Source organism: Geotrypetes seraphini, chromosome 3, assembly GCF_902459505.1.
Source record: "Geotrypetes seraphini chromosome 3, aGeoSer1.1, whole genome shotgun sequence".
Taxonomy (NCBI): domain Eukaryota; kingdom Metazoa; phylum Chordata; class Amphibia; order Gymnophiona; family Dermophiidae; genus Geotrypetes; species Geotrypetes seraphini.
This window is the reverse complement of record NC_047086.1, coordinates 185,663,811-185,690,366: the sequence shown is the minus strand read 5'-3', so window position 1 is coordinate 185,690,366 and position 26,556 is coordinate 185,663,811. Positions and strand designations below refer to the sequence as shown.

General features: G+C 42.1%; 1 protein-coding gene across 2 annotated transcripts in view; it reads left to right on the top strand.

Moving 5' to 3' along the window:
- The first annotated feature begins 17,677 nt into the window (after positions 1–17,677).
- Positions 17,678–26,556, top strand: part of MAP3K12 (mitogen-activated protein kinase kinase kinase 12) — a 304,527-nt gene continuing 295,648 nt past the window's right edge. For both annotated transcript variants that reach the window (XM_033938532.1, XM_033938529.1), the window contains exon 1: positions 17,678–17,752. The gene's annotated coding sequence lies outside the window, so the exon portion shown is untranslated. The remainder of the gene's footprint in view (positions 17,753–26,556) is intronic.

Genomic DNA, 26,556 nt, shown 5'->3' with positions numbered 1-26,556 from the left:
AAAATGAGAAACCAAGCAAAAGATACCAGTAGATGAACAAAATCAACTTATTTCAGAAAGACAATCGGTACACCAATGATGGCCAGCGTTTCACTATTCTGCTGCCTCAGGGTGTAACAAAACCAATCGACCACTTCAAAGTGGGACTCTGACAGTGTCTCGTTGCACTCATTTTGCAGTTCAGGGATGTTTTTTATGCCAATGAGGTTTAGCCTGAACACCTTAACACCACTTTGTGGATAGAGGGAGGGTCTATCATCTGAGGCTTTTTCCACCTCTGGAGTTATATTTCATGGCCTGTCGGTGAATATTTCATATACCTCTTACAATCAGGTTTAAAAATGTTCAATAAGTTATAAAGTGCAATTATCCAATTAAAATCCTATCCTATACATTTTGAAACTGGATCCAGTCAATAAAGTTATTTTGAAGCAGAACAATAGTCCCTGGGCATCACCTGCTGTTGTGCTAAGAAAAAAAGATGTGACTTTAAGATTCTGCGTAGACTACAGGAAATTAAATGCACTGAATGTGAAAGACGCATATCCGCTTCCTAGAATAGATGAAGCATTGGATGCCTTGGGGTCTGCGTGTTGGTTTTCATCTTTAGACCTAACATCTGGGTACTTCCAAATAGGCATGGTTCCCACAGATATGGAGAAAACGGCAGTGGCCACACCATTTAGCTTATTTAAGTGAATACGCATGCCCTTCGGACTTTGTAATGCCCCTGCAAATTTCCAGAGGCTGATTACATCTATGACCTGCTACTACTATACTTGGCGATATCTTAGGGCACTAATCATGCACTAAACGCTAACGTGTGCATGTTAGTCTATGGACACATTAGCGTTTAGCGCACACTAAGGGGTCCTTTTACTAAGATGTGCTAGCATTTTTAGCGCACGCTGTAGATTAGCGCGCACTAACCTCCACGCTATGCAGAAAAACTAACGCCAGCTCAATGGAGGCATTAGCATCTAGCGCGTGCGCTAAAACCGCTAGCACAGCTTAGTAAAAGGAGCCCTAAATGTGCTAAAACGCTTAGCGCACCTTAGTAAAACAGGGGGTTAGTTTATTCAAGCACCTTCGATCTGGAGAGGCTTGAAAAAGTATTCATTCATTTACATGATGCAGGTTTAAAATTGAAGCCTTCTACGTGTAAATTACTCTGCAAGGAAGTTAAGTTCTTGGGGTACAAAGTGTCTGCAAAAGGAATAGCCACTGATCTAGAGAAAACTCAAGCTTTAAGCAGATGGAAGATTCCAACTACAAAGAAGGAGGTCTGAAGTTTCCTTGGCTATGCTAGTTTTTACAGACAATTTGTGAAAAACTTCGCACATATTGCTGCTCCACTACATAAGTTAACTGGATCACCTAAGAAAAATGAAAAAGAGAAAGCATTCGTATGGACAATAGAATGTCAGCAGGCATTTGAGTTAATCAAAGAAAGATTAATGTTTACACCAGTGCTGGCTTTCCCAAAATTTGATTTACCATTTATTCTGACCACTGATGCTAGTAACCATTGATTAGGTGCCATTTTGAGTCAAATGCAAGATGGGTCAGAACATGTCATTGCTTATGCAAGTAGAGCTCCTTGCTTTGAAGTGGGCCGCCACGGAAAAATTTAGAGAATATCTTTTGTACAAAAAATTTACAGTTATTACCAATCATAATCCTTTGAAGTATCTCCATACAGCTAAATTACACGTTATTAAGCAGCGCTGGTAAGCCCAGTTGTCTGAACTGGATTTTGTAGTACAGTATAAACCTGGCAGACTAAACAAAAATGTAGATGTTCTTTCAAGATTGCCAAATAAGGAGGAAAAAGAAGAACTGGATGACAGTAAGGATGTCTTACCTTTCTAGTACAAGTTGTCAATGTCAGTAACAGAATAGTTCCAGAGTCTGCAGATGTGTATACCAGCTGGGTGTGTAATGTGACAACAAATATGGAGTTACAACAAAGACAAAGAGAGGATGTAAATTTGGCAAAAATAATAGATTATTGAATATGGACAAGCATTTACATAATCTCAACGACCTTGGCAGTTAAAAAAACTTTGGGGTCAACAAAAAAAACTGATTACAAGGGATAATGTCAATTGTGTAGGGCGTCCAGCCGATTGATTTCTTTATTATGCCTCATCTGGTGTCGTGTTTTTTCACTTGTTGCTCGCTCTGGTTGTTATGCCTATCTCTGTTTTCTCCACTTCTGGTTGTATGTCCCTTTGCAATTGCTAATAAAAATATTTAAAAAAAGAAAGATTTTTGACCCAAGGGATGGACATCCCATTTATCAAATGGTAGTACCATAAAAATATAAGTCCGAAATAATAAAACTACTATATATCATAATTGTGGAGGACATTTCACCACTCTCAAACTCCTTGGAGTAACAGTAGACAGAGGTTGCACTCTTCAGGTGCAAATCAACAAAATCACACAAAAAGCTTTCTTCACCATGCGCAACCTTCGCAAAATCAGAAAATTCTTTGAAAAAGAACAATTCAGACTCATAGTTCAATACCTAGTCCTAAGTCTATTGGATTACTGCAATATCCTCTATCTTTCTTGTCCCACCTACCTAATAAAACAACTACAGACCGTGCAGAACACTGCCCTCAGAATGATCTATTCCCTTGGAAAATTTGACCACATAACCAACGCCTTCCTAGACTCACACTGGCTTCCAATACAAGCCCGCATCCAATTCAAACTATACTGCATGTTATTCAAAACCTTAAACGGAACGGCACCCACCCACCTAAACAACCGTCTAAACAGGAACCTCTCAACCAGACAGAGGAGAGCCCAATCCCCTTTCTCCTACCCCCCTTTTAAAGGAACTAAACGCAAAAAGATGTATGACAACTTACTTGCAACACATGCAGCTAAATTGGACCCCTCCATCACCAACCTACTGACAGCATCAACTGACCTCAAGGCTTTCCGCAAAGAAATCAAGACCCTACTATTCAAGAAATTCACCCAAACGTCCTAATCCCTTCCTTTTCCCCTTTCACCCCCTCTTAGAATCCTCATCAAAATTGCTTTAGACCTTACGCCTTTAATTGTAATTGTATTTCTCTTCCTGGAAATGTCCAGTTATCGTTCTGATGTAATCCGCTTAGAACTGAAAGGTACAGGCGGAATATAAGCCAGTAATGTAATGTAATGAAATCATTGTAAAGAACATCAGAAAATAAATATTTTGGGGTAAACCTGTGGAATGACGTCCATGAATGGGTCAGAAAATGCAGAATATGTACTTAAACAAAATAAATCTGTCCTAGAGAAAAAGCTAAACTACAAAATTTCCAGGTAACAGAGCCTCTGGAAATAATTGCATTAGATTTTACCTTATTAGTGAAAGATAAAAAGGGGTTCCAAAACGTTCTCATAATATCTGATTTATTTACTCATTTTACTATAGCAGTCCCCACAAAAAATCAAACTGCAAAAATAGCTGCATGAATGTTGATCAAGCATTGGATTGGAATGTATGGATGTCCTCAAAGAATCCATACTGACCAAGGAAGGGCATTCGAGTCTGAGTTGATTAAGGAGGTTTGCTGCTGGTATGGGATACAAAAATCTTGTACTTCCCCGTATCATCCTCAGGGCAACAGTCGATGCGAAAGATATAACAGAATGATGCATCAGATATTGAAAACACTGGGTGAACATAACAGAGATAACTGGTCTGAATATCTACCAAAAGTTAATCAAATTTATAATAGTTCCGTTCACAGCGCCACTGACTACACTCCAGCGTTTTTGTTGTTAGGAAAAGAAAGATTAGGCCCACAAGAAGAATTTTTCGATGTAGGTTTGCCAGATGAAAAATGTGAAGATCTAGATCAGTGGTTCCCAACCCTGTCCTGGGGGACCCCCAGCCAGTTTTCAAGATATCCCTAATGAATATGCATAAACAAAATACCCAAATAAGAGCTATATTTCACACTGCTTCTTATGCTTACAAATAATTCATCATTTATTATAATAATATAGCACCATCAAAACCTTTAAATGCTATGAGACACGGACCTACGGCTGGAGTGATGGACATACACCAGGGATATGGACCTGCGATTGGAGAATCAAGAGAAGATAGAGAGGACAGCAATTGTCGTGGGGGACTCTATCATCAGGCAAGTTGACAGCCACATAGCGGGAGGAAGACTGGATCGACTGGTGATCTGTCTACCCGGAGCTAAGGTAGAAGACATAGTGAGCCGCATCGATAGGATTGTCGATAGTGTGGAAGAAAAAGACACGGCAGTGATGATCCATGTGGGGATGAACAACGTGAGCAACAGGAACTACAACAGAGAAGTACTGAAGGACCAGTTCCGGATGCTAGGAGAGAAGCTGAAGACCAGAACACAGAGGATAGCATTCTCGGAGATCCTGCCGGTACCCAGGGCAGATGAGAAGAGACAGATGGAGCTGCAAGCAGTCAATGTGTGAATGCGGCACTGGTGTGAGGAAGAAGCATTCCACTTCATGTGCAACTGGACAACATTCTGGGGCAAGAGCAAGCTATTCAGGAAAGACGGACTCCACTTCAGCAGAGACGGAACAAGGCTACTTGCAAGCAACATCAAGAGAGAAGTTGAGAAGTTTTTAAATTAGGAAGAAGGGGAAAGCCAACAGTTGACCGAGAGAGAGAGTCGATGATTCAGAAACCGGTATACACGGAGGACACCATGCAGGAATATGGAGGGGAAGACTCACCAGATTGCAGACAGGACAGACCGAAAGAGACACAAGAGGGAAGGACACACAAGAAGGGAACAGGCTGCAATCTCAAGTGTATGTATATGAATGTAAGGAGCCTTAGAAATAAGATGGGTGAACTAGAAGCTGTGGCTCAACAGGATGACATCGACATCATCGGCATCATGGAAACATGGTGGACTGATGAAAATGTCTGGGACACGGTGCTACCGGGATACAACCTGGAAATAGGGACAAAATGTCTGTCCAGAACGATGGCCATGGCCCTAAACTTCTGAAAAGGAAACTACGAAGGGATAAGACACATGGTGGGGAAGAAAATTAAGACGAGGATAAACACTATAAGAACACTGGAGCAAGCTTGGTCTCTTTTTAAGGATATGGTCACCGAGGCACAAAATCTATATATACCACGTATCAACAAGGGATCAAAGAGGAAAAAGAATAAAGAACTGGCGTGGCTCACTGTAGAGGTTAAGAAAGCGATCAAAGACAAAAAAAAACCTCGTTTAAGGAATGGAAAAGATAAAAAACGGATGAAACTAAACCTAAACTAAACTAAACCTTAGGTTTGTATACCGCATCAACTCTACATTCGCAAAACTCGACTGGAATAAGCACAAACAACATCAACGCAGGTGCCATAAGGCGGTAAAAGTGGCAAAAAGAGACTATGAGGAAAAAATAGCCAAGGAGGTGAAAAACTTCAAGCCATTCTTTCGATATATTAAAGGAAAATGACCTGCAAAGGAAGCAGTGGGACCGTTGGATGACCAAGGAATAAAGGGAGCGCTAAAGGAGGACAAAGAAATTGCCGATAGACTGAACACATTTTTTGCATCTGTATTTTATCAAAGAGGATATACACAGCATACCGGAACCCATCAGGCTATATGCTGGAAGCGACAGATTAGAGAAACTAGGCCTCTTCTCCCTCAAACAGAGGAGATTGAGAGGGGACATGATCAAAACATTCAAGGTACTGAAGGGGATAGACTTAGTAGATAAGGACAGGTTGTTCACCCTCTCCAAGGTAGGGAGAACGAGAGGGCACTCTTTAAAGTTGAAAGGGGATAGATTCCGTACAAACGTAAGGAAGTTCTTCTTCACCCAGAGAGTGGTGAAAAACTGGAACGTTCTCCCGGAGGCTGTCATAGGGGAAAACACCCTCCAGGGATTCAAGACAAAGTTAGACAAATTCCTGCTGAACAAGGACATACGCTGGTAGGGCTAATCTCAGTTAGGACACTGGCCTTTGACCAAAAGGGCCGCCGCGTGAGCTGACTGCTGGGCATGATGGACCACTGGTCTGACCCAGCAGCGGCATCTCTTATGTTCTTATGTTCTTTGTAACAAAGACAACCCAGCTTAAACAAAACCCACGCCTCCACTGGAAGCCAATGCAACTCACGGTAGAAAGGAGTCACATGATCATATTTCTTTAGACCATAGAAAAAATTAAAATTCATAAAAAGTTCATCCTTCCAATAAAACACTGTATTCAGTGCCTAATCTTCTTATCTGTATCAGTTCTCAATTATCTTCTGCACGTCGTTGTCTACTGGATTTGCCTCCACTTTCATTTAATCAAACTTGATTTTAGCTCGACACAGTTCTGTGTTTCACCCTAAGGTGTCATCAGGAGCATAAGACTGAAACCGGCTCCACTTCATCACAGTTTCTACAATATACAGTTTCAAAATTACCTTCAGCATAAACTTTACAATACACACTAAATAAAATTAAATCTATAATAAACCTTTAATCACAATCATATAATATCATTGTCAGCATAGCTATCGCTAGCAATCAGCATTTTCAGTTGGCATAGCTGATATCAGCAAAGGCCTATGGGAAATTATATCAATCTGACTGGCATGTGAATGCAGATAGATCCTGAGTGAAGGCACACTGTTTCATATAACCCAAAAAGACTGTTTTAAGTAGCCCTGATTGAATCATGATTAGCTAAAAGGTGTTAATATGTTAATGTCTGATTAAGAGGGTGCTTAGGACAATGGGTCCAGGTGCACAGATAACTAAAGTTAATCAGAAACTATTGTCAGAGACAGACTGGAAATACATATATGACTACAGCCTATTTTTCTCCTGTCTACGAAGGAGGGGGGAGATTTAACTTCTATTGAAGCTCAATAGATTCTGGTTTTTAGAATAAGTTTCCAAACTATAAAAGCCCCCTCGCAGCATCACCCCCCTATCTTGGCTCTTGGCACTCTGGTCCTCTCTTGTTTCTCTTGAGCTCTCTTTCTCTGTCTATCCTTCTCTTTATCTATGGAACACGAAGCATCACCCCATCCCCCTTTTCTGTCTCTCTGCATTTCCCTGGAACTTCAGGCTTCTATGTCTCTCTTTTCCTCTGAACTCTGTAAGGCAGGGAAACTGCATTGCTCTCTCATTAATTGTAATGCTTAATTGTAATGCTTATAAATATTGCTTTTCTGTAAGCCTATTTCTATAATATAGTCTTTATGCAATCACCTCTGGCTGTGCCTTTTTGATTCTACTTCCTGGTGAATCTTCAGTGAGGGAACTGAACCTGGGACCAGGCGTTTTAAGGGCGGCTCTCAAGTGACCCCCACCAACCATATATTGTGGGGGCCACTAACAAACCTTACAATCATACCTGACATATCATCATATATTGTTTGCTGGCCTCAACCAGGACTAAGAACTCCAAATCAGGATCTTACTCCAGCACGAACGCTGGAAAAATTCAACTGCTTGCCGTTACCTCACTTCCTCCTTCCTGTTATATCTCCTGCACACCTGTCCTTGATTAAAGCAAATGCCATTCAACTTCTTTAATCAACCCAAAGGGTTCTACCGTACCCCAGGAGTGGATTAATTTTTGCTCTTTCCTTAACAGAATCTCAGATACATTCCCACCTCGGGTCAATTGAACAGTGATTAAAACCACAAATCTCAAATCTTTCACCACATGCTCTAACTGAACCCAGTGAGCCACCAGCGGTAGATCAATTTTCTGTTGTCTCAGGTTGCTTACATGTTGCGCCATTCGCTGTTTAACTTTTCTCTTAGTTTGACCTAAATACCAAAGTCCACATGGACATTGTATACCATATACAACCTGACTTGTATTGCAATCTGTCCGGTCCTGCAAATAAAAAACTTTATCACTGTTTTGAATGTTCACTCTGTCCACCTCTCATGCATAACAACAATACACACACCCATTGCATTTATAGTGCCTCTCCCATTCTCACTCCTGTCACTACAATTATTAACCAGCAACTCACGGAGATTAAGTCCCTGGGTATAGGCAAACCTCGGCATCTCCTGGAGACCCTCATGGAGCCCCAAGATATGCCAATGTTGCCTTATCACCTGTCTCAACTGGCAGGATTGCGCAGAATAGGGAAGAGTACATGTCAGACGTCCTTCTTCTCCACTCCTCAACCACCTTCTATCGGAATATTTGGCCCTTTTAAACGTGCGACAGATTACTTTCTGTGGGTAACCCCTTTGATTAAAACGATCAGTCATCATAGAAGACTGAACCTGAAATTCTGCCATCTCACTACACGCACGCTTAACTCTCAAAAACTGACCCACCGGAACACTGTCCTTCAAAGATCTAGGATGATAGCTCTTATAATGAAGGACAGTGTTCCGGTTGGTAGGCTTTCTAAAGAGGAAAGTGGTGAATTCCCCTTGAGAATAAGAAATCTGAATATCAAGAAACTGGACAGTGGTAGTTGATTTCGTGGCTTGAAATGATATATTTGAGTCACAATTATTTAAATAATGCAAAAAGCATTCCAATGACTCTTCACCCACAGACCAAATCAATAAAATATCATTTATGAACCGTTTCCAGCCCACAATACCAGCACTGAACTCACTATCAAACACGAACCGCTGTTCAATCCTTGCCATATACAGGCAAGCAATCGCTGGGGCAACAGTGGCACCCATGGGCACCCATGGCCACCCTCTTTCTCTGTAAGTAATACTCATCAGCAAAAATGAAATAATTGCACTTAACAACTAGTTCAGTAAATTCTTTCAACAAATTTTTTTGCCCACCAGACAACTCCATGGAATCAATCAATTCACACAATAAATCAATGGCCTGTTGCTGGCAACTTTCTGAGCTTCCATTATATGCAAATCTCTCTCATGCATATTCATTAGGGGTATCTTGAAAACCCGACTGGCTGGGGGTCCCCCAGGACAGGGTTGGGAATCACTGATCTAGATGAATGGTTCCAGTGTCATCAAAGAAAACTGCAGGAAGCTCAGAAAATTGCAAAAGAAGTATTATGTCGAGCTGGATTAAAAATCAAAAGAGAGTATGATAAACATGCCTATGGAGAAGATCTACAAGTTGGTCAGTGGGTTTTGATTCGGAAGAAAGATTTTTGAGAGCAACATAAACTCCAGAATTTATGGAAAGATATCTATTACCAAATCATATATAGATTTGGTGAACAAAATAATTTATTTAAAATTAAGAGCTTTGAAGGACAGGAAAGGATTGTACATCGAAATTTGTTGAAACCTGTATCTTGGGAGATAGACATTAATGATTTTGAATGTTTAAAGAAAAAGTAGAAAAAACTGAAAGATGTAATAATGCAAATAATGTTTCTGTTTCAACTCTGTGGAACATCATTCATTCGGAGTTGAGTTATACAAATCCACCTTCTATATCTCCTGTAAACTCCTATGAGAATGATGCTGACAGTAACCGCAGATATGAATTGAGAACTTATAGAGGCAAGAAGCCTCAGTACTTAGTTGAAAATTATGTACTGGAATGAAAGTTATTATATTGTAAAACACTGAATTTTAAGATAGGTGTTACTTAAATTTGGGATGATACACAGAGGACTTTAATAGATGGCTCAAAGCCTGGTGTCATCAAGAAGGCTTCAGGTACATAGGAGGATGGGGAAATACATGGAAGGACAAGAAGCTATATTGCACTGATGGGCTACATATTACTACAGCAGGAAAAAGAAACCTTGCAGAGAAATTTAGACAATATTTTTCTAGGCATTTAAACTAGAAGGTGGGGGTGGTGTATGTATGAAGGACAATTAAAGAGATCACCCCCGGCAAAAAGAAAAGATGTGATAGTAGTAAAGATTGCAACATAAACAATATCAGAAACTCATTTCTTAGTATTGCAACGGAAAGTGAAACGAAACAAAAATCCATACGAAAAAGGAGATTACCGCTGAAAAATAGCTGGAAAGCGATGACCATAAATGTTCGCAGTCTAAGCAACAAAGTTCATGATCTGCAAGCCCTGATGATAGAGGCAGATCTAGATATTGTCGCTTTCACAGAGACATGGTTCAGTGAATCCCATGGATGGGATGCAAACATACCGGGATATAATCTTTTTAGGAAGGACAGAGATGGTCAAAAAGGTGGAGTAGCTCTCTATGTAAAGATCAATATCCAAGCGACCAAAATGCAAGTTACCTGGGGAAAGGAAGAAGCGTTATGGATCGCTCTGAAAAGAGAAGATGGAACTTCTATCTACGTGGGTGTAGTCTACAGACTGTCGACTCAATCGCAGCAATCTGATTGTGGATATCCAAAAGTTTGGAAGGAAAGAGGAGGTTCTGCTGTTGGGAGATTTCAACCTGCCAGATGCGGACTGGAATGTTCCGTCAGCGGAATCGGAAAGAAGTAGGGAGATTGTGGATGCCTTTCAAGAGGCTCTGCTCAGACAAATGGTGATGGAACCCACAACGGGAAAAGTGATATTGGATCTGGTCCTCACAAATGGAGAAAGTATCTCTAATGTTCGAGTGGGTGCTCACCTGGGAAGTAGCGATCATCAAACGGTTTGGTTTGATATAACGGCTAAAGTGGAGAGCGGCCGCACGTTACTTAAAGTCCTAGATTTCAAATGTACAGACTTTAATGCAATGGGAGAGTACCTGAAGAAAGAGCTGTTAGGATGGGAGGACATAAGAGAAGTGGAAAGACAGTGTTCTAAGCTGAAAGGAGCGATAAAAATGGCTACGAACCTTTATGTGAAGAAAATCAATAAAAACAAGAGAAAAAGAAAGCCGATATGGTTCTCCAAACTAGTGGTGGAGAAAATAAAGGCGAAAGAGTTGGCGTTCATGAAATATAAAAAAAACCCAGGAAGAGGAGTGCAGAAAGGACTACAAGGTGAAACTGAAAGAAGCCAAGAGAGAGATACGTCTGGTGAAAGCACAGGCAGAAGAACAAATGGCTAAAAATGTAAAAAAGGGAGACAAAAATTTTTTCAGATATATTAGTGAAAGGAGGAAGATGAAAAATGGAATTGCTAAACTAAAAGATGCTGGGAACCGATATGTGGAGAATGATGAGGAAAAAGCAAATGTGCTAAACAAATACTTCTGTTCTGTGTTCACAGAAGAAAATCCTAGAGAAGGACCGAGATTGTCTGGCAAAGTTACACGAGAAAATGGAGTAGATTCTGCGCCGTTCACGGAGGAGAGTGTTTATGAGCAACTTGAAAAACTGAAGGTGGACAAAGCGATGGGACCAGACGGGATCCATCCCAGGATACTAAGGGAGCTCAGAGAGGTTCTGGCGATTATTAAAGACTTGTTCAACAAATCTCTGGAGACGGGAGTGATTCCTGGGAATTGGAGGAGAGCGGATGTGGTCCCTATTCATAAAAGTGGTCACAGGGATAAAGCAGGAAACTACAGGCCGGTGAGCCTCACTTCAGTTGTTGGAAAAATAATGGAAGTGTTGCTGAAAGAAAGGATAGTGTACTTTCTTGAATCTAATGGGTTACAGGATCCGAGGCAACATGGCTTTACAAAAAGTAAATCGTACCAAACGAACCTGATTTAATTTTTTGATTGGGTGACCAGAGAGCTGGATCGAGGACATATGCTAGATGTAATTTACTTAGATTTCAGCAAAGCCTTTGATACAGGAGGCTGTTGAACAAATTTGAAGGGCTGAAGTTAGGACCCAAAGTGGTGAACTTGGTTAGAAACTGGCTGTCGGACAGACGCCAGAGGGTGGTGGTTAATGGAAGCCGCTCGGAGGAAGGAAAGGTGAGTAATAGAGTCCCTCAGGGTTCGGTGCTGGGGCCAATCCTGTTCAATATGTTTGTGAGTGACATTGCTGAAGGGTTAGAAGGAAAGTGTGCCTTTTTGCAGATGATACAAGATTTGTCACAGAGTAGACACCAAAGAGGGAGTGGAAAATATGAAAAAGGATCTGCAAAAGTTAGAGGAATGGTCTAATGCCTGGCAACTAAAATTCAATGCAAAGAATGGGAAACAAGAGGTTGGGCATAAGAGGTCTTAGGATACAAATCGGTTGAACAGGTTTGTTTTTAATAATTTTCTGAAATTTAGGTAGGATGAGGAGCGCGCAATAATATTGCCCAACCAATCATTTAGTTGGCCTGCTTGGAAGGCAAGTGTTCTGTTCAGGTATCTTTCGTAACGGCAGGCCTTTAGCGTTGGATGGTTAAACAGATGAACTCTGTATGTGGGTCTGGATGAACAATCTAAGATAAAATGGGGAACCAAGTATATGGGGGCCAAGCCAAGAATGGATTTTAAACAGAGACAGGCAAACTTGAACTGTACTCTTGCTTCCAAGGGCAGCCAGTGGAGTTTTTGGTAGTAGGGAGTTAAATGTTCCCATTTTTTTAGCCCAAAGATCAGTCGGATTACCGAATTTTGGATGATTCGGAGTCTTTGAATGGTTTTTTTGAAAGACCCCAGGTAAATGATGTTACAATAGTCAAGTAAGCTTAGAATGGAGGATTGCACCAGTAAGTGGAATGAGGTAGTATCGAAGTACTTTCTGATGGTTCTTAGTTTCCATAATTAGGAAAAGCCAGCATTTACAGCGGTCCATGGGGGCTTAATATGCAATAACGTTCCACATATAATTACCTCATACGTCAATGGAATTGAAGCTTTCAGTATGGTATTAATCTGTCCCCATATTGACTTCCAAAAGTTAAGTATCAAAAGACAATAGAACAGCAGATGTCCCTACATCAAGATGACAGTTCCAGCATCTATTAGATTTAGAACTGTCTAATTTTTGTAAACAAACAGGGATCCAGAAACTTCTATGTAACAAAAAAAACCATGTTTGTCTCATAGATGCTAATGCTGTACATCTCATCCTCCAAGTCCAAATTCAGTGAGCTTTTGAAAAAGTTCCTCATGACAGGCTCCTGAGTCATGGGATAGATGGCAAAGTTCAGTTGTGGATTAGGAATTGATTATCAGATAGAAAAGAGGGTAGGGTTAAATGGTACTTTTCTCAATGGAGGAGAATAAACAGTTGAGTGCCGCAGGGAACTTATTTATAAATGATTTGGAAACTGGAACGAGTGAGGTGATTAAATTTGCAGATGACACTAAATTGTTCAAAGTTGTTAAAATGCATGTAGATTGTGAAAAATTGCAGGCAGACCTTAGGAAATTGGAAGACTGGGCGTCCAAGTGGCAAATTAAATTGGGAAGAATAACCCGAATCACAGTTACCAGAGGCTAGGCTCCACCATGGGGGTTAGTGCCCAAGAAAAGGTTTCATCGTATTGTAGAAAATACGATGAAACCTTCCGCACAATGTGCGGCAATGGCTAAAAAAGCAAACAGGATGCTAGGAATTATTAAAATAGGGATGGTTAACAAGACTAAGAATGTTATAATGCCTCTGTATCGCTCCATGGTGCAACCTCATCTGGAATATAGAGTTCAATTCTAATCTCCTTATCACAAGAAAGACATAGCAGCACTAGAAAAGGTTCAAAGAAGAGCAACCAAGATGATAAAGGGGATCAAACTCCTCTCTTATGAGGAAAGACTAAAATGGTTAGGGTTCTTCAGCTTGGAAAAGAGATGGCTGAGGGGAGATATGATTTGAAGTCTACAAAATCCTGAGTGGTGTAGAACAGGTACATGTGTTACCAGAGAATGTGGTAAGAGCATTTAAAGTAGCTGTTTTTAAAAAAGGTTTGGATAAGTTCCTGGAGGAAAAGTCTGTACACTGCTGTTGAGACAGACATGGGCGAAGCCATCGCTTTCCCCGGATCGGTGGCATGAAATGCTGCTACTATTTGGGTTTTTGCCAGGTATTTGTGACTTGGATTGGCCTCCGTGAAGACAGGATACTGGGCTAGATGGATCATTGGTCTGACCCAGTAAGGCTATTCTTATGTTCTTATATTCAAGTTATTTGCCCTCTCAATGCTTGAAGCATTCAGTAAATCTCTGTGATTAATAATAATCTCATACAGTTTACTGACTGGTTTACAAAGCACCCCCCTCATTTTAAACCCAGATAAATCCATTCTCTTTACTAGTAGAGATCCCAATATCCTTCCCATCCCAATCTCACTCTGTAAGACCCCTGTTGCCTTAGGTGTGTATTCTTGGAGTTATGTTAAATTTGATGCTCACTTTCTCAGCCCAAATCTCCTAATCAAACTCCAATTAATCTGTTCAGTCTTCCTTGATATTTCCTCCAGCACTAAATATCTTATTCATTCCTTAGTCATCCAACAATTAAACTATTGTAACCCCCTTTATACTGGTCTTAGAGAAAAGGATTTCCAAAGACTGCAAGTTATTCAAAACTCCGCAATTCGACTAATGTTCATAAGTACGACCATGTTACTCCTCTCATAAAAAAATGCACATTGCTTGCCCATTGCTCACCGTATTACCATTAAAACTCTTGTATTAGTTTCAAAGTTGTAGCCTCAGGTGAGCCAGCCTACCTTGCACATTACCTCATTCTGTATGCCCCGGCGAGAGCACTGAGACCAGTTAGTGATCCCAACATAGTGTGACATTGTGCATGAACATATTGGACATTCTGCTTTCTCGGTACAAGGTTCAGAATTGTGAACTCCCTTCCCAAAAATTTGTGACTCAAACATCTCTTGATAAATTCAAGTCAGGTCTTCAAGGATGCCTGTTCCTAAGCTCTCTACTAGTCTACTACTACTATTTATTATTTCTATAGCGCTGAAAGGCGTATGCAGCGCTGTACATTTTAACATATAATAGACAGTCCCTGCTCAGAAGAGCTTACAATCTAATTTAGACAGGACAAGTCAGGGTTGGGGAGGTTGTAGTGGATATAGGTATCTGACAGCAGTGAGTGGGAGTTAAGAGTTGAAAGCAGTTTCAAAAAAATTGGGCCTTTAGCTTGGATTTGAACACTGCCAAGGACGGAGCCTGACGTATTGATTCAGGCAACCTGTTCCAGGCACACGGCGCTGCAAGAAAGAAGGGATGGAGTCTGGAGTTGGCAGTGGAAGAGAAGGGTACAGATAAGAGGGGCTTGCCTGACGAGCGGAGATATCGGGGAGGCTTCAGAGAAAACGCACTTGTAGGTCAGCAAGAGGAGTTTAAACTGTATTTGGAGACGGATGGGGAGCTAATGAAGCGACTTGAGGAGAGGGGTAATGTGAGACTAGCAGCTCTTACAGAATATGAGTCGTGCAGCAGCATTTTGAACGGATTGAAGAAGTGTGAGACAGGTACGCGGGAGGCCCGAGAGAAGTACGTTGCAGTAGTCACTGAGCAAGGTGTGAGTCCTGTGGACATTTTGCTTCCTCTTATGTCTTTACTCCCCCCCCACACCCATCCTATACTATATTGTAGTTTTAGCTCCCCCTTACCTTGACTGTCATATTCTTGTACTCCATTATTTCTCCCACCTTTCTCCTCTACTCTTCCATTAGATTGTGAGCCATACTGATGGTCTATTCGTTGGGTGGGATAGAAAATCCTAATAAACTTGGAATGAACTAGAGAATCACAAGGGGACAAATTTTTCCCCATCCCCGCGGGAACTCAATTTCCCTGTCCTGTCCCCGTGAGTTTTGTCGCTTTCCCTGCTCCATTCCTGTAAGCTCTGCCTTCACCGCACAAGCCTCAAACACGTATGATTTTAAAGTGTTTGAGGCTTGTGCAGATGAGAACGGAACTTGCAGGAATGCGGCAAGGACAGGGGCAGGATAAGAACTCACGGGGACAGGATGGGAAAATGAGTTCCGGCGGGGATGGTGGAAAATTTGTCCCCGTGTCATTCTCAAGTATGAACCTCAATCCTAATCCAGGGTATGTGGCATATGATTCCTGTCTCTCAAATGTATGCTAATGCTGCAGTGTGCTAGAGAGAGCTTCCTTCTGGAGTTCATAAGATGTAACGTGTATAGGCAACTTATCCAGATGCACTTGGAAGTTCTTTTTGATCGAATCTGTAGCATCCAGAGCAATGGGAAATATTTCTGTATCTTTCTGCTTCATTTTTTTTGGTCTTGGGCTGTATTTCTTGGTACTTGAAGATCTTCCCTCTCTTCATGCGATTCACCAAATATTCACTTGAGATTGACATCTCTATAATCAACCCATGTTCTAGTGTTTTTCCCTTTTACCACTATATCTGGTTTTCTGGCATCCAGCTTTTTATCAGTCGAAATAGGGTTGCCCTAGGTGATCACAGCCTCTTTGTTTTCCACAGTTCTCTCTAGGGTCTTGATCCCACTGCTTTTTGGTACATTGATGTTGTAATGCTTTAATAGTGTGATGCCTCAAGCTGCTTTTTTTTTTTCTTTGGCTGTCAGGAGCCAGAGGAGGTTTAAAACCATGATTTAGAGAGCATGATCCATTAGCCCACCCGAAGTAGCTCCAGAAACTACCCTACCCTGCACTGATAAAACCAAGCCCCACCCAGATAAAAAGGAATGAATTAAAGGAGGAGCATAACTATGGGATGGCTGGGGAGGGAGAGAGAGAGAATTGGCAGTGGAGGGATGCCTGGGTTGTGGGCATAGGGTTGATTTATACACATTGGAGCCCATAGTGGAAATGAGGAACAACTTCATTTTAGTGCCCTCACGCCTTACCAAGACAGCCTCTCATTGTATTGGGCCCTTGAGTATCTGTCTTCTTTTACCCAATGTCCACTCCAACAGTACCTGCTCTGTGTGTGTGGTGGGGGGTAGAGGGTTGGAAGAATGAGTGGGATGAAATCAACATTAGAAAGAGATATGTGAAGAAATGGGTCCACCTTCCTTCATTCCTCTCCTGGTCCAGCCTCCCTCTTTTCATTCTTCTCCCCTTGCCTTTCCTCCTCCTGCTTTCCATAGTCCTCTCTCTTTACTCCCCATTCCACAGCTTTCTATCCTCCTCCCTTCTCTCCGTCTGTCGCGAAGATCCTCCCATCCCCAAAGATAACAAAATCAATTATCCAGACGCACAAACGTCAGAAAATGACTTTATTTTGGATCAACTATACTGTACAAATGTATATTTGCCACAAACTTTCTGAAAGTGCCCAAGAATGTCTACAATTTTCACTTTCCTATCTTTGAGCTGCTACAAGTACAGGAATCTCTCCCATTTCCACTGTATTTTGAGAGCCGATTTCCTCACGTGGCTTCTTGTCCGGCTCAGTTTTATCCCGCTCACCCACCATCGTTAATCTGCATTTTGTTTTCTCGCATGTCTTGTCCGTCTCAAACCGCTTCTCTCTTTTCTCCGCTCGGGATTATTATACCTGGCGGAACATTTGCCCCCCCCCCAGAGGGGACGTAGCATAAAAGCAGTGACCTCCCCTGATACACTGGTTGGGGGAGGGGCGGGGACGCGAGAGTCTGGTGCTAAAGGACGGCTTCGGTTCTGAAACCTCCAAAACTTCAGAGCTAATTAGAGCCTGGATAATTTAAGGACGCTTTAATCTTGCGCGAGGGTAAGCCCTCTGGCGCCGTGTTTGCACGGAAACGGGCGGAACGCCAGGGAGGCCGAGCGGTTTCGGTGCGTGTCTCTTTAAGGGGCTGGAGCTGCTGCTCCTGCCGGGTGTTGTGCAGCTTGGCTCAGGGCGTGCCTGTCCCTGGGGGGTACACGGAGAGGAGGAGGAGGGGGGGGGGGAGGAGGAGGATCGCCGTCCGAGCTCCATGCGGCGTCCTGAGGCCAGGAGAAGCGGAAAAAGCGAAAGCTCGGAGCCGCGGCAGGTGAGGCCCGGGAAGGAAAAGGGAGGGGGGAGAGCGGGGATGCTCTGCCGATGAGGACGTGGGATGCAACGAGCAGAAGATACTCCATAACAGGGGCAGGTGGTGGGCTGGGGGTAATGCTGTGGAGTCGGGATGCTCAAGGGCACGGGACGGGATGTCGTGGATGCTGAGAGCAAAGGGATGATGAGGTGGAGCTGTTGATGCTGAGGACGAAGGGACGAAGGATGAGGTAGAGCTGTGGATGCTAAAGGCCAGAAGTTAAGGATGTTATGAAGCTGTCGATGTTCCAAGGGCAGGGGATGGGGATGGATACTCGGAGGAGGGAATGGAGGCTAGGGTGCAGCTGTGGATCTTCAAGGCTGCTGATGAAGGATGTGATAGAGCTGTGATACCCAAGGCCAGGGCATAGGGATGTTGTGGAGCAGTGGATATTCAGGGGAAGAGGAGGAGGAATGCTAGGGATTTTTCAGTGCAGGAAATAAGAACATAAGAATTGCCCTACTGGGACAGACCAAAGGTCAATCAAGCCCAGTATCCTGTTTCCAACAGTGGCCAACCCAGATCCCAAGTACCTAGCTAGATCCCAAGTAGTAATACAGATTTTATATTGCTTATCCTAAGAATAAGCAGTGGATTACCCCAAGCTATCTCAATAATGGTCTTTGGACTTCGATTTTTGGAAATTATTCAAACCTCTTTTAAATCCTGCTGATTTCAGCACATTCAACGGCAACAAATTCCAGATTTTAACTACATGTTGTGTGAAGAAATATTTTCTCCACTTTGTTTTAAATCTACTACTTAGTAGATTCATCGCATGCTACCTAGTCCTAGTATTTTCGAAAAGAGAAAATAAGCAATTAACATCTACCCTTTCTACTCAGTATTTTATAGACTTCTATCATATTACCCCCTGAGCCATCTTCTCCAAGCTGAAGAGCCCTAGCCACTTTAGCCTTTCCTCATAGTAACATAGTAGATGACAGCAGATTTCTATAAAGACTGAATGATCCATCCAGTCTGCCCAACCTGATTCAATTAAAATTTTTTCTTCTTAGCTATTTCTGGGCAAGAATCCAAAGCTCTACCCGGTACTGTGCTTGGGTTCCAACTGCCGAAATCTCCGTCAAAACCTACTCCAGCCCATCTACACCCTCCCAGCCATTGAAGCCCTCTCCAGCCCATCCTCCCCCAAACGGCCATATACAGACACAGACCGTGCAAGTCTGCCCAGTACTGGCCTTAGTTCAATATTTAATATTATTTTCTGATTCTAGATCCTCTGTGCTCATCCCACACTTCATTGAACTCAGTCACCATTTTCCTCTCCACCACCTCTCTCGGGAGCGCATTCCATTCCTTTTATCAATTTTGTCACCCTTCTCTGTACCTTTTCTAATTCCGTTATATCTTTTTTGAGATAGGGCGACCAGAATTGCACATAGTGTTTGAGCTGCAGCCATATCAGAGCGATACAAGGGCATTATAACATTTTCATCTTTGTTTTCCATTCCTGTCCTGATAATTCCTAACATTCTATTTGCTGCACATTGAACTGAGGGTTTCAACGTATCCTCAGTGATGACACCTAGATTGTTTTTCTGGACAGTGACTCCTAACGCAGAACCCTGCATCATGTAGCTATAGTTCAGGTTCCTTTGCATTTGCTCACATTAAACGTCACCTGCCATTTTGATGCTCAGTCTTCCAGTCCTCTTGCAATTTTTCACAATTCTCTTGCGATTTAACAACTTTGTGTCATCAGCAAATTTAATTGTCTCACTAGTTATTCCCATCTCTAGATCATTGATAAATATTAAAAAGCACAAGTCCCAGCATAGACCCCTTGGGAACCCAACTATTTACCTTTCTCCATTGAGAATATTGACCATTTATAAACCTACTCTCTGTTTTCTTTCTTTCAATTGGATCTTAATCCATAATAAGACATTACCTCCTATCCCATAACTTTCTAATTTCCTCAGAAGTCTTTCATGAGGTACTTTGTCAAATACCTTTAGAAAATCCAAATACAAAATATCAGTCGGCTCACCTTTATTCACATATTCATTCACCTCCTTCAAAGAAGTTCACTAGATTGGTGAGACAAGATTTCCTTTGACTAAATCCATGTTGGCTTTCTCTCATTAATCCATGCTTATGAATATGTTCTGCCATTTTGTTCTTTATAATAGTCTCTACCATTTTGCCCAGCACCTATGTCAGAATCATAGAACATGACCCTTTTTAAATATCAGCATCACGTTGACCACCCTCAAGTCTTCCGGTACTATGCTGTATTTTAAAGAAAAATCACAAATTACTAACTCTGGAAGTTCATTTTTCAATTCTATCAGCACTCTGGGATATATACCATCCGGTCCAGGTTATTTGCTACTGTTCAATATGTCAAATTGACCCATTACATCTTCCAGTGTTACAGAAATTTGTTTGCGTTTCTCTGATTCATCAGAATTGAATAGCATTTCTGGCACCAGTAATTCCCCTACCTTTTTCTCAGTGAAAAATGAAGCAAATAATTAATTTAATCTCTCTGCTATGGCCTTGTCTTCCCTGAAGCCCCTTTTTATCCTTTGGTTGCCTAGTGGTCCAACCAATTCTCTTCCCAGCTTCTTACTTTTAATATACCTAAAAATGTTTGACTGTGTATTTTTGCTTCCAGCACAATCTTCTTTGCCTTCCTTATTAGCATCTTGCCATTCCTTGTTTCCAATTATTTTCAGTTGGATCCTTCTTCCACTTTCTGAAGGATTGTCTTTTAGCTCTAATAACTTCTTTCACCTCACTAGTTAACCACACCAGCTGCCGTTTGGTCTTCCTTCATCCTTTTTTCATTACATGGAATATATCTAGTGGAATATATCTAGTCTGGGCTTCCAGGATTTTGAATAAGATCCATGATTGATGTAAATTTTTGACCTTTGCAACTGCTTTTCTAAGTTTCTTTTTTACCATTTACCTATAGATGCTTCAGAGAAGTGACAGAGCCAACCTTGGAGGGGGTGAAAGTCCCATCAGCCCCCAAGCCTGCCTGAAACCAAAAGAGGCAGGATTTGAGTCCCCTTCTCAAATTTCTGCCCTCTACCTAAAAATGTCTAATATCCACAATAAGAAGGGGAATGACATGGATAGCCAGACGATATAGGACAGTGGTCTCAAACTCAAACCCTTTGCAGGGCCACATTTTGGATTTGTAGGTACTTGGAGGGCCTCTGAAAAAATAGTTCATGTCTTATTAAAGAATTGACAATTTTGCATGAGGTAAAACTCTTTATAGTTTATCAATCTTTCCTTTTGTCATTTATAGCTAAAGAGACATATGATCAAGAAACTGTTTTACTTTTGTGATTATGATAGACGTGCTGTGGGCCTCAAAATAGTATCTGGCGGGCCACATGTGGCCCCCGGGTCGCGTGTTTGAGACCACTGATATAGGACATATGGTCTTTATCTGTCTTAATTTTTCTATGCTGCCACATTAGCTGAGGAGTTGGATTCTGAATGATTTGTCTTAAGGTACTGCTTTATTTTTTCGTTTCGGGTCATCTTCCACCTAGGGGGGAGGATTGATTTGGTACTGAAAACAAAGGAGGGGAGAGGGGGAGTATGCTTCTTGTGGGTGACAGTGGGTTCTTTCATTGTGACTGTTGTGCCACCTATTCTGCTCTGGGAATAGAGTCATAAGAGTATGGATTTGTAGGCACTTTGGATTCTTTGTTTATACATTAGCACTGTATTTCTTTTGTTGTATCTGTTTTTGAACCATCAATAAAAAGCGATTTGACTATAGTGCATAAGAATCGTGGAACTGTAAATGCTCTTGTAAGGGGATAGAGGATGTGGTAGATCTGTAGATGTTCAGGGGCAGGGGATGGGTATGTGATGAAGATATGGAATTTTCAGGAGAAAGAGATGAAATTGTGGTGGCCTATATATGCTCAGGGACAGGGGATTAGAGATGCGGGGTTTGGCAGTCATGGACATAGATTGGGGGATATGATGGAGCTTTGGATTCTTCAGTATAGGAGATAAGGATGTTATGAAACTATGAATATTCAAGCACAGGGAATGAGGGTTCTGGTGGAGGTATGGATGCTCCAGAGCAAGAGATGGGGAATGTTGTGGAGCTTTGGATGCTCCATTATAGGTGTGGAAGATGTAATGGAGCCTGGATGTGAAAGAGTTAGGTATTGTTCATGAGTGGAGATATCATGGAGCTGTGGAAGCTCAGGCATGTAATGTTTTGGAGATATGAATGCTTAAAGGCATGGAATTGGGTATGCAATATAGCTGTGGATATCTTAGTGCAGGATCAGTGGATGCCAGATTTGGTATAGGTGTAGATGCTTAGGAACATGAATAGGGATGGGGGTTGTGATGGAGATATGGAGGTCTTTTGTCAAGAAATGGAGATGTTCTGAAGTTGAGGATATTATGGCAAGGAGTATGAGAGATGTGCAGCTGTGGACACTTCAGCAGAGAGGCAAAGTCATAGTGCAGCTAAGCATGACTGGGGTGAAGAGTGGAGGTTGCGATGCTGCTGTGCATTTGAGGAACATGCGGATGCTTAGGAGCAAAGCATAGGAGACGCTGTGGATTTTCAGAGTTAGGTGATGGAGGAAGCAGTGGAGGTGTGGATAGCCAAGTGCATGAGATAGGGATGTTGAGTAGATGTGGATGCTCTGATGTGATGGAGCTGTGGATATTCTGTGGCGGGTAGTAGAGATGTCAAACATATACACAGAACCCACTGTAAACCACAGACCTCTACCCCAAAAATCTCTCAAATCTTACTGTTCTTGGGGCAGGAAAAGCCTCAGAAGTAAGAGAAGCTCTTACATGATGCTGTACAGTCCCCAAAGACTTTGAGGCAAATTCTGTAAAGGAAGCCTAAAGTTAGGCGTCTACAATGTGGATGTCCAGCAACTTAAGCGTCCAAGTAAATTGGATAATAAGCCAAATTAACAAGTTTAACAAGCAATAACTGGAAGTTATACATCTAAAGGCTGTGTGCAATTCACAAGATAGACGTCTACAATTTTGTGGCAGCCCATCAGAAAAAGCTGCACCTAATGGGATGGGCGTAACATGGGCATGGCTTCAATATAGATGTCCATTTACAGAATCGCATGCCGCTCATCATCCTAATGTGTCTACCTAGCACCTAAAATAAGGCATTGCAAAACCAGGGCACGAGTTAGGTGGACATGACTTAGGCGTGCCAGAGGTGTCCACATATAGATGAATAGGGCTTTATTTTTTGCAGTAAAGAGGACTCCAGTTTGATATTAAGGTCAAAAGATGTTTAATAATGCATTACTTAAACAAAGCACTTGAAAAATATATATATTGCATACTAAACTTCTATTTTGGGGGGTAAAGAGGAATCCTTTTTGAGAATAATAGAAAAAGATGTTTAATAATGCATTACTCAAGCAAAGACATCAAATATATATACAGTGGTACCTTGGTTTACGAGCATAAGCTGTTCCAGGAGCATAATCGCAATCCAAAGCGCTCGTATATCAAAGCAAAGTTCCACATAGGATATAATGGAGACTCAGACGATTTGTTGCTACCGCTGACAGCGACCGACATAAACATGACAGAACTGCAGAGGAGTGAGAAAGGTGATGGAGCAGTTTCAGATCTACAGGGAAGAGGAGGAGGAAGAAAAACTGTTCCGAGGGGAGAGATGTTGAGCCCACAGTGGGGAGTGTTTATTCCACCTCCGAAGGGTTTATTCCACCTCCCTCTGGATTACCGTGTGAACAGAATGGTTAAGTAAGCTGAATTCAAGAGAACTTTGCTCTTTCCATAGCCGAACCAACCACGCAACTTGCTAATCACTGGGGCCTTGCAGCTTTAACTTTTTTGTTGTTCGTTTTGTGCCGCGGGTGGCTTCCTTCTTGCCGGCTCCCTCCTCCTTGCTGTGGTGTTCGCTGGGCCACATGGGCAGCGGTTCCCACTTGTCCCCCCGCGGCTGACCCAGAAGCCCTCCCTCTGACGTCGCAACATCAGAGGGAACGCCTCCAGGCCAGCCGTAGGAGGCACGCAGGAGCTGCTGCCAGCAGCCCCGAGCGAACATCATAGCAAGGAGGAGGGAGCTGGCAAGAAGGCAATCATCCAGGGGCGGCAGAGGGAAATACCGCATTGCCCTCAAGCGGGACGCATGGAGCAGCAGGTTAGACACCTTAAAAGGAAAAACTGCAGTGTGGAAGAGAAGCAGAAGGAAAATCTGCAGTCAGTGTGCGTGCATTGCAAGGTATGGAGAGGGGGATGTGGGATGTTTTACTTTGGGACACACTCGTATAGCGAGTTAAGCTCGGTTTCTGAATTGCAGATTTTGCAAATGTTTTGCTCGTCTTGCAAAACACTCGTAAACTGTGGTACTCGTAAACCGAGGTTTGACTGTATATATATATATACTAAACCTCATTTCTAAAAGGTTAAGAAAATAAAAAGAGAAACCCTACTCACAATGGCTGTAGCTCAGAGCAAGTGGACATGTCTGATGCACAATCTTGACATCATTATGACATCATCAATATGCACCTAGATTGCAGAATGTCACTAAAAAATAATAGGAATCCCTGTCTAAAAGAAGCACCTGTGGCTCAGTAGTTAAAGGCATCTCTTCTTCTTACTTCCAAAGGTTATGGGTTCAAATCCACACAACCCCCTCCATACCTTAATAGTGTCTTTTTGGTCTCTTAAGAGAGTATGGGTTGTGGGCTTTGCCATTTACCTTTGCAGTCTGCCCTTGCCAGGGTCTAGAGGGAAACTTATTTTTACCCTGAAATGGCTATAATCTCCTAAAATATCATCTCATATGGCAGGAACCCTACCTAAAAGGAAGCACCTATGGCTCAGTGGTTAAAGACAGAGCTTCCAGTTTCCATAGGTTTTAATCCTTAATCTGACCAGGTACCTCATCTGCCATCTAGGTGCATATTGATGATGTCATAGTAATATGAAGATTGTTCATCAGACATGTCCACTTGCTCTGAACCACAGTCATTGTGAGTAGGGTTTCTCTTCTTATTTTCTTAAACTTAGGGAATGAGGTTTAGAATGCAATACATTTTATCATGTGCTTTGCTTGAGTAATGCATTATTAAACTTAATTTTCCATTATTATCAAAGACGAGTCCTTTTTATATCAAAAAATTTAAGGTTTAGTATACAGAACTGGACAAGTGTTGAAGGTACATGTTTGATATTTATCCTAGAGAAATGATTGCGTATGAATCAAGAGGATATAAGCTTGACTTTTGAATTGACATGTGGTTTAATATCTGAGTGTGTATGGTGCAGTGGTTAGAGCTACAGCCTCAGTATCCTGAGGTTGTGGGTTCAAATCCTTCACTACTCCATGTGACCTTGGGCAAGTCACTTAAATCCCCTCATTGCATCAGTTACACTAGTCACCAGGACAGAAGGGAAATATGATAAAGTAGCTGAATGTAAAACCACTTAGGATATAAGTAGTATATAAATAAAGTATAATTCCATTTTACTGCATATAATTTTAGTGTAAAAAAAACAGCATAAAATTGCCGCTCTAAATGATATCATAATGCTAAAACATGATAACGTTATTGACAACGTGAAGACATCTATGCGACACCTAAAAGGTGATTATATAAAGGACATCTAAATTTGTTGAGCGGCGCTGAATGCAATTCTCTATAGTGCGTCTATGCATTATAGAATCGCGCTTAGCATTTTCCAACCGGACGTCTAAACAGTGCATAAAAGTTAGACGTCCTTTACAGAATTTGCCCCTTTGTGTATGCACCTGCCTCTGCTGGGGTTGGGAAGCAAAAGTCAGTTTAGGGATCTATGCAGGAGAGGGATAAGACCATTCCTCCCAGGGACCAGCAAACACCATGTCAGGATAGAGCAGGTGTGACCCAGAGATGGAGTCAGACAAGGTGAAGTGAGCAGTATAGAGATGGGGCAGGATACAGAGCAGAAAGACAGAGGGAGGGGCATTCAGAGTAGGGTTACCAGATCTGGTAAGTCAAAAAAGAAGACATCTGGCCCTGCCCCCAGCCCTGCCCATTCCCCGCTCTGGCCCACCCCTAGTTTCACCTCTAAACTGCCCCACCCCCATCGCAGCCTCTTTCCAGCACCTCACCTGGGCCATACCGGAGTCAGGGTTTCCCCTGCCCCCATGTCCCTCCTCCGGTTCTGCAATTTCAAAACATCGGGCAGCCGGCGGCATTAGCGAGTGATCCTGCTGCTGTCGGTCTGCCCCGGAAGCCTTCGCTCTGCAGTACTTCATGTTCCTGCATAGCCATACGCTGCAGAGGCATAGGTGGGCGCTGCTGTCCACAATATGGAGGGACATGACTTAGACTGGCAATGCTGTTAGCAAAGTAACTTAGCAGATGACAGCAGATAAATTCCAAATTAGCCCATCCAGTCTGACCAATCTGTTTTGATGCATCTGTCATTTTCACTGTTATCAGTGCAGTGTGCACTTCTTTGGAACATCAGATTGTTTTTACAGTGTTACTAGTGTAGAACAAACTGTCAACATACCTAAGATGACCCACCACTTGCCTTGACTCCCAGAAGGAACTAAAGACATCTCTCTTCTCTATATAGCAACCTCTTATCCTTCACCTCTTCCTTTTAACAACCACAAGATCTGACTTAAAAAATGTAACTTCAAGAACTTGATTTAATTCTTATTGTAAACTGCATAGAGTCCTTGTAGAGAATTGCAGGATATAAGACACTGTATTGTATTGGTGTCTATACTCTTTAGGTAC